Source organism: Cavia porcellus, unplaced genomic scaffold (genome assembly GCF_034190915.1).
Source record: "Cavia porcellus strain 051 isolate PalLab524CR breed Dunkin Hartley unplaced genomic scaffold, mCavPor4.1 scaffold_23, whole genome shotgun sequence".
Classification (NCBI taxonomy): domain Eukaryota; kingdom Metazoa; phylum Chordata; class Mammalia; order Rodentia; family Caviidae; genus Cavia; species Cavia porcellus.
The window spans coordinates 56038854-56052696 of NW_026947506.1; the positions used below are offsets into that span (position 1 = coordinate 56038854).

A 13843-nucleotide genomic window follows, 5' to 3' on the forward strand; every position below is an offset into this window, starting at 1 on the left:
CTATTTCCATCAGCAAGGGAGAGAGTTTCTGTTGCTTCACACTCTTACTATCTGTGGATATTGTTATTTATTTTTGAAATTTAGCCACTGTGATAGGTGTGTAATGTCATTTCACTGTTTTTATTTAGAATTGCCCATGCCAAGTGACACTGAGCATCCTTTCATGAGTTTATTTTCCACATGTACACCTTTGTTGGGTGAAGTATGTATTCAAACCTTTGCTCATTTTTTCCCCATTGGATTGTTTTCTTATTCTTGAATTTTAAGATTTCCTTCTATATTTTGTAAGTTTCTGTAAGTTTCCTTGCCAAATATGTGTTTTCCAATTTTTTCCCCTCAATTTGTGGTTCATTTTGTCATTTTATAAGAGGGCCTTCATAGATTAGAAGGTTTCAGTCTTAACAATGTCCAACCTATCAATATTTTTCTTTTTATGGATCATACTTTTTTTGTGGTGTTGGGGTTCACACCCAGGGCTTTGCACTGAGCTGCATCCTCACCCTAACCTTTCTGAGATGAGGTCTCACTAAGGCAGTAAGTTGGCTAGGCTGGGATCAAACTTGGAATCCTCCTACCTCAAAGTGCTGTGGTGACAGGTGTGTACCACCATCCCTGGCTAAATCACGCTTTATCTAAAAGCTTGTGCTCAAACACAGAGTCACCCACATTGTCTTCTAGATTCTTCTACTGCTTTTATTGTTTCAAATTTAGGTCTATGATTCATTTTGAACTAATTTTTATGAAAAATACAAGTTCTATGTCTATGTTCATATTTTGTGGATATCCAGTACCTTTTATTGAATTAAAAAATGCTCTTTAGTCCATCTGTGGTATTCTGGTGTCCTGGGAGTACACTTTGGAGAGAAAAATGTGTGCATTTACATGCTTGTATCTGACACTTCCCAAGGATGTACAATGATTCTCAGAGAGAGTTCAATAAAAATCCATGTAAAGGAAGAAAGCCATTTCATTAATGGCAACATAATCAGCAAAGGTGTCTCCTGCCCTTAATGGAGAGAACATTTTGTCTCCTTATTTCCCCAGTTCATACTCAGGGATATAATTGTGCACTAGAAATAGGAATTTTGTGGCAATTATGTGACAAGACGATTAAGCACTCTACAGCCCCTACTGTTACCTACACATAGGTTTGGAAACAACCTGTGAAATCATCATTTTTTTCTCTACACTGGGTAGGAACAAGTTTTTAGACCAGATCTTTCCCTTTCATATAAAAGTCCTCCACCCCATACCCTTCCCCAGAGCAACTCCTTAGAGTCAGCACAAGGCTCATGCACTTGGCTGGCACTTCTGGGGGCAAAAGTGAAGGCCATATCACATAGGTTTGCTCCCCAGAGATTACATATTAGTTGAAAATAGACCCAGACAAAGGCTGCAGGTTAAGAACAGTCACCAGGCAGATTTCTCTCCATGCTCCCAACTCACTCTTCGGCAACCTACACCCCCAATCTTCAGAAGTGACTTCAGAGGTCTCAGTTCATGGGGCTATGATTTCAATGTGATTTGTTCCCCAGAGCTGGAAGCAGGGTCCCCAGCATGGTATGTGGAGTTGGGGTCTATTGGGAAGCAGTTATGTCATGGAGGCTCCTCCATTTGGTAGATTAACATTCTCCTGCCTCACAGAAGTATTCAGCTCCCACGAGCAGGGTGTTATAAAGAGGGCAAGTCAGACCCCTCTGTGATCTCTTCTGAGCTAAACACACAACCTCTTCTGCTTGAGAAGATGCTTCTTGGCTGTGTCATGCTACAGTTAGGGAACCTTACCAGGATGCTGTTTGATTCTCCCAGAATGTGCTTTTTGAGTTATCCAGCCAGTAGAATCAGGAACCATATCAAATTCTTTACATGTTACTCATCCTTGGATATTTTGTTAGGACAAAATAAAATAAGCTAAGACATATGGGTTCTCTTTTACCCTTGTCTGCTAGTTGCTACCTTTCTCCTTTGCTATATTTCATTGTTGTGGAAAAATTCTGGATTGAATGGAAAACACTCCATACTGAGGAGTTTGGAAGGCAAGTTGTTCATCAGTGCTGCCAGGCCGGGAGAGACTGAGTCTGAGTCCAAATCACCAACCCAGAGTCAGCTTAGAGTTCAATTTAAATACATTTAGCAAGCAGGAAGTGCAAAGCTGTTTGCAGTTAGTCCATGACTGGTTGCATGTATTAAATCATACATTTTCAAGCAAGTATGTTTTAAGTAAGTTTACTGGTAAGGAATTTTTTATCATAAGGTAGGAGCATCCTGGGAAGGAGGGAGGAGGATTTGAGGGAAGCGATTAGAGTTACACGCATCCTTGACTGGGCTGGTCTGTCGAAGACATGAAGTCCTTGAGGCAAGTTGTAAAAACTATACATATTTTTCTAGGTAGGAAAACACAGACATTATAGTTGGATGCAGTCAAGTTGACATAGCCTATTAGTTAGCAGAAATAGCTGGATATTCAAGGCAAGGCCAGCAGAGTTTAGCAGGCTAAGTGACAGGCAGCACGAGCATAGTCACAGGCTGATAGATGATTTTTAACTTCTGCTTTAAAACGTCTGTAAGTTTGGCCCGATGCCTTGGAACTTGGTTGTAGCACCTGTTGCCGGAGTGTTGGGGTGATCCATGGGCAGCAGCCAGGGCCGCAATGACAGGCTACGGTAAAGGACAGCAAAATGAGCTGGAGGCTCTGAGTCCGTTTACCCCGACTCCTTACCGTATTATCAGAAATTCCCCCCAGCTTCACTGTGACGGTGACACCTGAGGATGGGGAGAATGATGACGCTGTACACACTGCCCTCAAGCTTATGTATAGTGAAAAGTACCCAGATGAAGCTCCTCTTTGTGAAATATTCTCCCAGGGAAATCTAGAATACAGTGATATCACAGACACTTTAAAATTATTCTCACTGCAGGCTAAGGAAGATCTTGGTGTGGTCGTGATCTTTACTCTAGTGACAGCAGTGCAAGAAAAATTAAATGAGGTATTAGATAAGATAAAAACGAGAAGAAAGAAAACTCAAAGAAAAAGAAGCAGAAGAAGCAGAGATGCACTTATGCCATGGCACCCCTGTTACGGTTGAGAATTTGTTATTGGAAAGCCAAGACTGGTGCAGAACTGTCAGAAATTAAAAAGAAACGGATGGAAGAAGAGCAAGCAGGAGAAAATGAACTGAGCGGCAAACAGCAGTTAGAAACAGATCATGTCTTGACATATCCAGTTCTCGGTGTGGAAGGAGACGAGTCTTTGCTCCAGGAAGTGGGTGACTTGGAGCTGGAGGACACTGACGATGGTGCAGACGACAGTCCTGCAGATGCGGGACAGACTGAGGGACGAACGAGAGGCCCAACAGCCACAGCAACTGTGGCTGTGCTGATAGGGTTTTGACTTTCCTTTCCTTTTTTCTGAAGAAAAAATAATTTTCAAGAGAATATTTTTTTGTTAAGTTTCATCACTGAACTTTATAAACTGGCCATAACAACACTTCACTTATAAGATGTTCACTTCCTCTTTCTGGTGAACAGCAGATTACATATTTAACATTATTTAAGGTTGGATGGAGACCCTACCTATAGCACCAAGACTTGAAGCTGGCTGCTGCTATGTGTAGAAGGGGGTTTCTGTGCAAGGAATTGGAATTACTTGCAATTTATCTCCTGGAGGATGATGGTTAATTTTGGATTCCAAATATTGTCCTTCATATAAAGTGTTACAGTACTGAGACATGTAAATAGAAAATTTTACCTGGATTCTAATCACTTGGTACAGTAAATTTAAGTTTTAACAGAATCAAAAGCCCAAATTATAGGAAAAAATAAAGTGTACTTTACTACTCTTGTAATCCATAAATGAACCCCCAAACTCAAGTTCAAAAAATGAGGCAAAAAACATATTTTAAAAAGCAGCGCTGATTATTTTATCCTGGGCCCAGTGACACAGTGCAGTTGGAGATTGCAAAAGCTGTGTGTCGCTCCCCCATACTTGCAGCCTTTATATATATATATCACTGTTTACAAGGTGAGGGGTATGGGCATGGATCAGGAAATTGGCTAATAAGGAAGATCTTTGTTTTCCTCAGCAGAGAACAGAGGAGTCTAGCAGCAATTAACAACCTTTTGTTACCTTATTTTAGCACCACATTTGTTATTTGTAGAGGGCAGCAAGGGTTAACATATCAATTAGGTTAGGACCCCAGGGATTTACAATTCTTCACAGGGGAGAGAATTGATTAACATATCAATTAGGTCACCCAGAGGGAGAAGGGAGAAGAAAAAACATACAGAACAGTTAGGACCACGTTACAGGTATTTTGGTATAATACAAATATAACGAAGCTCTTTTTGCTAGTGTACAGCAACTACTGTAATAGTGCCTGAATGCAATTTTTTGGTGTTTATAAAAGTTATATAAAAGTTTATAAAAATTATATATACCTATAGAGCTTCTCAGGTAAGATTTGTGAGCCCCTGTCTGAATTTTAAAAGTAAAATTAGATGCTAGTGCTTTAAAAAAAGTCTATAAATTCATTATTCTGTAACTTTGCCGTTACATCCCCGTTTTTATTATGGGGAAGATTATTCTTCTTCAGTCTCTTCAGTACTAAGGAGCTGGTAAGAGGAGGTAACTTCTTTTTAAAATTTAAAGCTGTTTATTGATCACTGCTCACCATTATTTACAATAAAGTCAACAGTATTGAGTAGGATAACATTCTGACTACTCCAAAGTTGTTTTTCTGGCTTCTGCTGAAAACAGTAACCTGAATAGTGAAAAGATTGAGCTTACAAGTGAAGGAACAGGTTGAGGCCAAGAAAAACATGCAGGTCAATAATTTTAGATTACTAGTTTATCCACTCAGTTATTCTAGCAGATCCTAAACTGTGAACAGCTCTAACCACTCAGTGGGTTACCGTGAGCCAAATCTTTAGACATCTACAAATCCTGACTTTTGAATACAACTTTAACACAAGATTTCGACTTGTTGCAATGCAGTGGGTCATGAGGAATCTTCAGTGTTCCTTGAACAAGTCTTCCCTAGCTACTTTGAACAAGCTGGGCATGGACCTGTTATTTGGGTGGGGAAGTTATTGTAGAGAGAAGAATTCTTCTCTTCAGGAATTTTGCAAATAAACTGCTGTATTTTTGTTACTAAAGACATAGATATGGGTTCTGCTATGGCTGCTTTGAAAAAGATCCACTTTAAACTGTCCAATTAACACAGAGTCACATTTAACTTGAAAGGTTATGGCTTCAAGAAAACTGTTAACTGGAAGTGATTTATTTCTTAGATTGCTCAGAATGATGGCATCTCAAAGGTGAGCTGATCACCCATAGTTTTTGTTTTGCTGACTGTTTAAAAACCAAACAAAAACCATTTACATAGGTATTTTATTTACACACACAAACAAAAAACTCAGAATTTTTGATCACATGAGTTATAACATGAATTCTGACTGAGTTTGACTGTGGACAATTCCCCCAACATTTAGAAGAGCAGAGGAAATTATCAGGCTATCAAATACTCTTTACTGGCAAAGGAAGCAACTACAAAGGCTTTTATTTGTTCAAAGGAACCAGTGCAGTAGATGCAAAACAAACAAAACCAACAACTCTCCCAAATGCTATTTTCAAAACCAACATATTAAACTTGATTGTCATTAGAGTGTGGTTTTTTCACATTAATAAATCAAAACCAAAATCCATTTTACCCATATTATATATGTAAATATAATATTACTGCATTTATATATGTTATATTTATGTATTTGTATATATTTTATTTAAATATATAATATATATAAATGATGGAAGTTATTGAGCTTCCTCTTCTGGACAAGAATGCCAAGTTAGTCTCTCTTCAAAAAAGCCATTACAATTCGAGGACATTTCCTATTTGCCTCTTTTGCCCACATTTTGTTTTCTTTCTCATTTTTTGCAGTGTAGTTGTTTTTTTTTTGGGGGGGGGGCTTTTTCCTTTTTATCGGTCCTGGGGATTGAACTCATGACTGCCTGCTTGCAAGGCAGGCACTTATGCCGCTGAGCTAAATCCCCAGCCCCTTGCAGTATAGTTTTATTGGAGGCCATTTTTTATTACAGACTTGAGGAGCTATTGTTACTGCCTGGGATGCTGGGTCACAGGTCCCAGCGTCTCTGGCCTGGGCGCCTGCAGCTCTGCTCATGTCCAAGCGCAAGGGCCTGGGGTGCTGGGGCGCTGCGCAGGCTGGGGAGATAACTTTTAAAAGGAGCTGGTGGTGTGCAGCTTCAAAATATTCTGTCAGGAAGCAGGTCAGAGTGTGGATCGCACAAAGGCTAGAAGGACTGTCAGGAGAGCTACAACAGGTCCCAGGAGAGTTCCTGTCTGCAAGGCGAGAAAATCCAGGGATTCTCACCAGGAAGAGCATCCTATAATATTTGGAGCCTGGTGTTCGAGGCATTCCTGCAGCTGACAGGCGTTTTCTCTTATGATTCCTGACCTGTGGGCACAGTAGCAGTGTTCCTTCTCCAGGAAAAGGCAAGTCCCTCCACACTGGCAGTCTGGATATCTACAGCTCTTTGATCAAGGTGGGCGACTGCAGCTACAGAATTTATCTGGTCCTGTAGTGTGCCTGTGGAGGTTTGTATGCTGGCAAAATCTCCAGCAATCTGATCACTTAACTGTGAGTACTGCTATTGGTCTACACCCATAGCTGTACCACGGAGTGCCAGCTCCCTATTACCAGCTGGTCTGGGCAATGTCACAGGGTCACATTTTGACGTGACTGATGGGCAAGGGCAGGACTTCATTGTCCTGGATAAACAGAGAGGTCAGGTACCAGAAAAGCAAGTGCACAAAGAGTCATTTGGTGTTAACAAACACTTGATGCAATTGTCAGCACAAACAAAGCAAGCCCCCAGGGAGGCTGCCAGAGAACCTGAGGTGACGGTCAACACATCTATACAGTCAGCAGAGACATTTTGGCTGTCAGTGGAACCCAGGAAGCAGGAAGTGTTTCCCTATACTATTGTAGGATAGGGCTGAGGTAGACAATAAGGAGCATTAGTTGAGTTCAGAATTATTTTGAGTGAGACCTAGAGCTGGATAGGAAAGGAGTGAAAGGGGAACTCAGAGACAACAGTGTAATTTGTGTAATTCTGGGTTTACAGCTTGGAGGACCCGGTGAGTGCCATTGACAAGATGTAGGAGATCAGGAGTTGTGATTTGCAATGAGTGCAGGGGCCATTGGTGTGTCCACTGGCCCCTGACTCAACGTTCAATTAATTTGGGATGGAGGTAATTTAGACGTACTATCCATAGGAGGTCATTTTAAATTTGGGTGTAGGAAGCTAAAGATAAGCAACTCAAGAATTATGTTTATGTAGCAGAGACCCTTTTTATAGTGTTCCCAGTCTGTCAGAGTTGTGAATGATAACAAACTCTGAGATTGATAGGAGATAAAGAACCAAGAACCAAACAGAATAACAGTACACTGAAGCTACAATCTGACAAACAGATCAAGGTACCTAGCCCTACAGTTACCCCAATGTGTAAGACATTAAAGATGATTTTGTGGGGAACTTCTCAGTCCTCTGGGGATGTTTCCCAGAGGCTTGAGGCCAACCCAGGATAAACAAAAGAGAGGGAATTGATAGTCAAACTGGATAACAAAACAAGAGTCCATTAGGACAGGTACTCCAGTGTACCATGTCCATCTAAGCCTCAGCCATGTGTTGACCTGCCAGCTTCCGGAATGAGAGGAACAAGGCTTTGAGAGAACTGTCTCTTCAAGGTAGTCTTTAGAGGACTGGATTATCAGGGCAGGCCTTCCAACAATTATCAGATTAGCATGCTTGATCTTAGAGTAATGAATTTAGGACTGGATTTCTGCTATTTTTACTGTGGAGGGAGTGGTCAAAATAATTAAATAAGGGCCTTTCCAAATTGGGGACAGGGAGATCCTTTTCCTAATCTTTGACCCAAACCATATCACCTGGATTTTTTGTGTGTGCATGTGTATCAGTGGTTATAGGTGATACCTTTGCTCTTTTATGTATATGGGAAAAACTTTTTCCTAACTAAGTAAGTTGTTCTTGCAAGGTAATATTTCTCAACTGGCATAGATCCCCTTGGTGGCATTTAATGATGAGGGCCTCCTAATAGGACTTCAAAAGAAGTATATCCAGCAGGTCCTGGTGAAGTCCTAACTTTCAGGAGGGCCACAGGTAACAAGTCCACCCATGGCATCTGAGTTTGCTGGTCAACATGGACTTTAGGATTCTGTTCATTCACTCTACTTTGCCAGAGTTCTGGGGCCTGTAGGTGGTGTGGCGATTCCATTTAATTTTTACTTCCTTAGCTAATTTCTGGGTCATTTCTGTGGCAAATAATTAATGGTACGTTGTCATTGCCTATAGTCGGGGGTAACCCATATCCGAGAATAATTTCTTTTAATAAAACTCTGCATACTTTAGAGGTCTTTTCTGTCTTTGTAGGTGATGCCTCTGGCCAGCCAAAATAAGTGCAAACAAAGACCAGTAAATACTTGTATCCCCAGCATGGCTTAATTTCAGTAAAGTCTATTTGGAGATCTTCAGAGGGAGAGTCCATGTGTTGGATTCTAGGTGCTGCTCAGGGTCCTGTTGAAGTCTCAGTCTTTGCATAGATTTGACACCTTTTGCTAACAGTTGCATAAATTGATGTCAATTTTGGCATGTAATAATATTGACTCGAAAACGGCCATAGCAGACTTCCACCACGGGTGATGTCACGGTGACACTTTACCTAGGTGTAGACTAACTCTGGAACTATCATTTGATCATCAGGTAGGGCCCCAACACTATTTGGGGGATATATCAGCCTCTTCCTGCTTTGCCCATTTTATTTCTTCTTTAGTATAATGGAGGGGACCCTGGTGCCAGTGAAGAACAGGTTTTGGTGGGATTTCATGTACAGCTTCTAAATATCTGACCAAATCATTGTGTTTCCAAGTTGAGGCTTCAGCAGCCATCTGAGTGGCCTCATCTGCTTTATGACTGCCAAGAGTAACAGTGTCTTTTACTTTTTGGTGTCCTTTACCATGGATAATGACAACTGTCTTAGGTTTCCAAATTGTAGTCAGGACTTGAAGGATTTCATCCTTGTATTTGATTTGCTTTTCTCCCGCTGGCAGGAGTTCATCTTCCTTGTATAACTTCCTGTGGATGTGGACGGTCATGAAGGTGTACCAGGCATCTGTGTAAATATTCACCTTTTTGTCCTTTCCCAAACTGAAGTCCTGTATGACTACCCAGAGCCCAGCTCACTGTGCTCACCAATATGGATGGGTGTGAGGTTCGGCTGGGAGCACCTCTCTGGGACAGCATAGCCAGCCTTAGGGTGTCCATTCTTGACAGGGCTACTTCCATTTGTAAACAAGGTGTACTCAGCATCTGCTAATGGCTCTGTTGAGACATCAGGTTGGCCAGCAAAGAGGTCACCTGTCAAAGCAAGGAAATCTTAGTTGGGCTGTCCAATCTCTGTGAGCAGATAGGTGGCTGGATTCAGAACTTTGACTGACTGAAAAGTGAGTTGGAGATTTTGGACAAACAGTCCTTGGCACTGTGTAATGGGTTCAGGTGTCAGAATCCCTTTTCTAAATTAAACCCTAAATATCTGACTTTTTGCTTACAGATTTGATCCTTTTTTTCAGGAGACTGTACCCAGTGTCACATAAGTGGTGGCGGAGGGCCTGTGTTCCTCTCCAATAGTCCTGTTTAGTGGGATTTCTGAGTAGGATATTGTCAGTGTACTGCGGAAGAGAGCAGTGGAATCTTCTGTAGGAAAACTTGGCTAGATTGGCTGCCAAGGCCTTCCTGTACAGTATGGGAGAGTTCTTGAACCCTTGAGGGAGGGTTCCCTTTCGTCCCTTTCGTCCTGTGCCAGGGTCTCCCCATTTAAAGGCAAAAAGAAACTGACTGACAGAAGCTCTTCACAGGCAGAAGAAAACATCCTATGAATCCAGGCAGGTAAACCAGGTACCATGGGGATGGAGCAGGCCCAGAAGGGTTTATGAGCTTGGAATCATTGGATGTAAAGTTATAGTGGATGCATTAACAGTACAGAGATCTTGTACTGGCCAATAGTCCCCATTAGACTTTTTAACTGGCAGCAATAGAGCATTCCAAGGTGACTGGCAGTCTACTAGAATTGCAGCTTGTTTCAGTTCAGAAATGCAGGGCTGAGTTCCAAGGTGGGCCTCTCAGGACAAGGGATACTGTTTGATAATAATAGGACTGGCCCTCAGGTTAAGTCCAGTCATTAAGGGAGCATACTTAACATCTAGCCCAAAGGCGAATTTTCTACCCAAACATCTGGAAATATGGTTCTTAGAATCTCAGGATTACAGTTTTTGGGTATTTCTGTTTGACAGAGTCACCACTCTTCTTCTTGAGGCATGGTCAGAGTCAATTGCATGTCTGAAGTTGAGGATCCAAAGGTAAGGGTGGCAGCCTGATTAGGAGCAAAAGAAATAGTTACTCCAAACTTTGAGGGAGGTCTCAACTCAGCCAGAGAACAGGGAATTCAGGCATGTATAAAAATTCATGTTTCATGGGATGTCCTCCAAGCTCACAGGATCTGTTTGGGTAAAACTTTTTTTTTCAGTGGGAATGCTGGTAACTTCCATTACTTGGATTTGTTGGGAAGTCAAGGGGGCAATAGGTTGAGTGACAATGGAATATTCGGCCACCCTATCAACCATAAAAATCATTGGTTCTCCCTTGATTTTCATTGTAATTGTGGGTTCTTGGGGGCCCAATCTTATAGAGCCTGGTATGTCCTATTTATTGACATCAAAAAGTGAGAGCAGAGGTTCAGGTGGCGGCAAGTTTAGGTCCTTGGAAGCCTTCTGATGTTCCAGCTGGAGAGGGCATTTGCCTTTCCAATGTCTGAATTACTTGCATTGGGCACAGTTTGGAACTAGAGAGTAGGGACAACTGCTTGTTTTGAAATGAGGTCCCTGTGAGGCTCTGTTGCCTTGGCTCCTGGTATGCTGCTGACTTGTTTAGAACCTCTCAGAGAAGTCCTGTGATTGTGCCTTCCTGTGATTGCAGTCAAAAGGACAGTCTGATTATGTTTGTGTTCTTTCTTTTCTTTTTTGTCTTGGTTTATAAAAACCTTTTGAGTGACTGAAACAGCTGAGAGGCATTCATCCTAGCAAATCAATCAATCTTCTGAGTCTTCCTCCAAATGTCAGAGCCACACTGTAACACAAAGATTGAATCCATCATCTGCGGATTTTCAGGAGCCTCAGGAGCAAATAGGAAGTAAGTTCGGTAGGCCTAACACAGTCCCTCATAAAATTTTGTAGGGCTTTCCCTGAGTTCTTGAGTAATTTCAGAACTTTTGAACATATTTATGGGCTCACCTTCCACTTTTATCCCTGCCAGGAAGGCTTTCCAGTATTCTGTTAAAAATTTATGGCCTTCTGCAGTGTTAAAGTCCCAATTTGTCAGGGTGGTAGGGAAGACACTGTTTACCCAGGTGTCAAGATCAACATCATCATCTGGAATTCTAGTCTTTAGTGAAGCTCATCTTTCTTTGATAATGTGAGAATGCTCCTCGGTGCTGACAAGAATCAGGAGGATATGTCAGCAGTCATCCCAAGTTCACTGATGCATCTGGAAGATCAAGGCCAAGAGATCAATCATGGCTTGGGGCTTTTCTGAATATGAGGGTGTATGTTGTTTCCAGCTGAGGAGACCAGTGGAGCTAAAAGACTGATAGTATAGAGCAGATGGTTGATTTGGTCCCCTTGTACCAGGATATCCTTGAAGGGTCATCTGGAGGTGTGATGGACAGAATTGGTGACCAATGGGGCTTAATGTGTGTGGCTCCTGAGGGCTAGGCAGCAATGGTGTGGTCAGTGGATATTGAGCAGGGGAATCTAACAGTGAAGCTGGTGGCTGGTGAGGAACTGTGGCTATCTCCAGGGGCAGTGGTGGAAGGTCTGGCAGGTCTGGATGGCCACCCATGTATGGAGGAGGAAAGTCTTCATCGGGCTTAATCTTTGGGGAATTCTTTATAGGGGACCTCTGGTTTGACTGATCAGCTTTGATGACTAGGAGAGTTTCCTTTTCTTGACAAGTACAGGCACAGAGCCATGGAAGAGGATTCTGACACAGTTCTAGTCATGGATTGATAGGAGAGAATTGATCAGGTTGGCATTTCAGTAAAGGCTTGCTCACTTTGTCCCAGACTCAGTGGGTGATTTCTGTGTTTAGGGTTTCCTCTGATAGCCAAGTAAGGCATAAGCATGGCCAGTCAATTTTGCAGAAAGTACAGAGCCACTGTGATTTCATTTTTACCCTGTAGTCCTCTGAGAAGCCTTTCTTGGAAGTTTTCTATCATGCAGTCTAAAACAGTGGGCTTACTCTGGTTTGCACCCATACTAATTTCCTATGGTGTGTGTGCTGTGCCCTTGAATAGTGTTGCAACACACAAAGGGTGGGTTCCCCTTCTGAAGGAGAGACCACTCAGGCACCCACCTGACTGCTTGGCCCTTGCTAACGTTGGGACCGTCAGGAATAAGGAGAAGCATGAGTAGGTTCCCTGTGTTATCTGCACAAGTTTCTGAGGAGAATGTGCCAAGTAGAGCTTGGCCAGATATGTCCATGGAGCTGCAGGGTAGGGCCCACTAAAACTTTGTAAGTCTGAGCCCCACCCCCTGGGGGAGGGCTTTCATCTTGGAGTGTACACCAAATGACCTATTGCTATGTCATCCATTCACACTCAATCTACATGTTTATGAACAGGCACACAGAAGTTAATACATTCTAAGGACCCCCCATTCCAGGGGAGACAGGTGACTGAAACTGAAGCTGAATACTCTGATTCACACTGAAACAGATGAGACCACAGAGGAGTGAGCCCTTGCTCCTTCATCCACACATGAGATGGCAACTGGCAGGCTAACTGGGGAGATTTCCTGGGGCAGCCCTACTTCTTGGAGGGCCTAAATTGGTCATGTTTTGTCTTCTGTTCTTTCTTTGTTGGGGATTGAACCTAGCATTTCCACCCTGAGCTATATCCCTAGTCTTTTTATTTGGAGACAAGGTCTCACTAAGTCATTACGTCCCACAGGCTGGACTCAAACCTGCAATTCTGCTGGAGTTCTTGGGTTACAGATGTGTGCCACCGTGCCTGGTTACATTTGTATTTTTATCAAAAGGTGTCATGTGCCAGTTTGTCGTGTTTGGCTGGTGTTCTCCTAGCATGAGCTATAGGACCTATGTGGGACATTATCTTTTTCTGTTTGATTTCCTAACACGTTGCAGATTTCATAAAATTAATAAAAGCAATATTAACTGATTCTAACTCTATTTACAGTGCTTTCCACAGATATTTCAAAAACAAATAGCCTATTTAAAACACTTTTCCTCCTAGAGCACATACCATCAGGATTGCTTGGCTTCTTGTGTAGAAAGACTGCAGTGAACTGAGGCAGCAAGAAAAACTTTGTGGGTCAGAGAGAAAGAGAGTGACCTACAATGTCTGTAGCCTCTGAGAAAAGTTCTCATGCATCTGGGAGGAAGATCCACAGTTTTCAGCCTTTGTAAGCTTCATATCTGGGCATCAGAGGAATGTTGAGAGGCAAATCAGCTAGGCAGCTGTCTAGAGTGTGTGTAGATAGACAGACAGGTAGACAGATGGAGTGCTACCCACTGCTGAAATAAATCAGATTAGTGATGGCAGTTAACTTGAATTTTCACAAATAGCTCCTTAAATAACTGACAAAATATCAACTGTTCTTCCTACGACTGCAATAAAAACTGCCTTCAAGCCAGGAATGGTGGCATATACCTAAACCCCAGCACACTGTGAGGCTG

At 42.3% G+C, this 13843-nt stretch overlaps 1 protein-coding gene and 1 pseudogene across 5 annotated transcripts in view; both read left to right on the top strand.

Annotated features, from left to right (window-relative positions):
* Positions 1-13843, top strand: part of Caln1 (calneuron 1) — a 530573-nt gene that overhangs the window by 63962 nt on the left and 452768 nt on the right. The window lies entirely within an intron of this gene.
* LOC106026742 (RWD domain-containing protein 1-like) lies at positions 2651-3391 on the top strand (annotated as a pseudogene).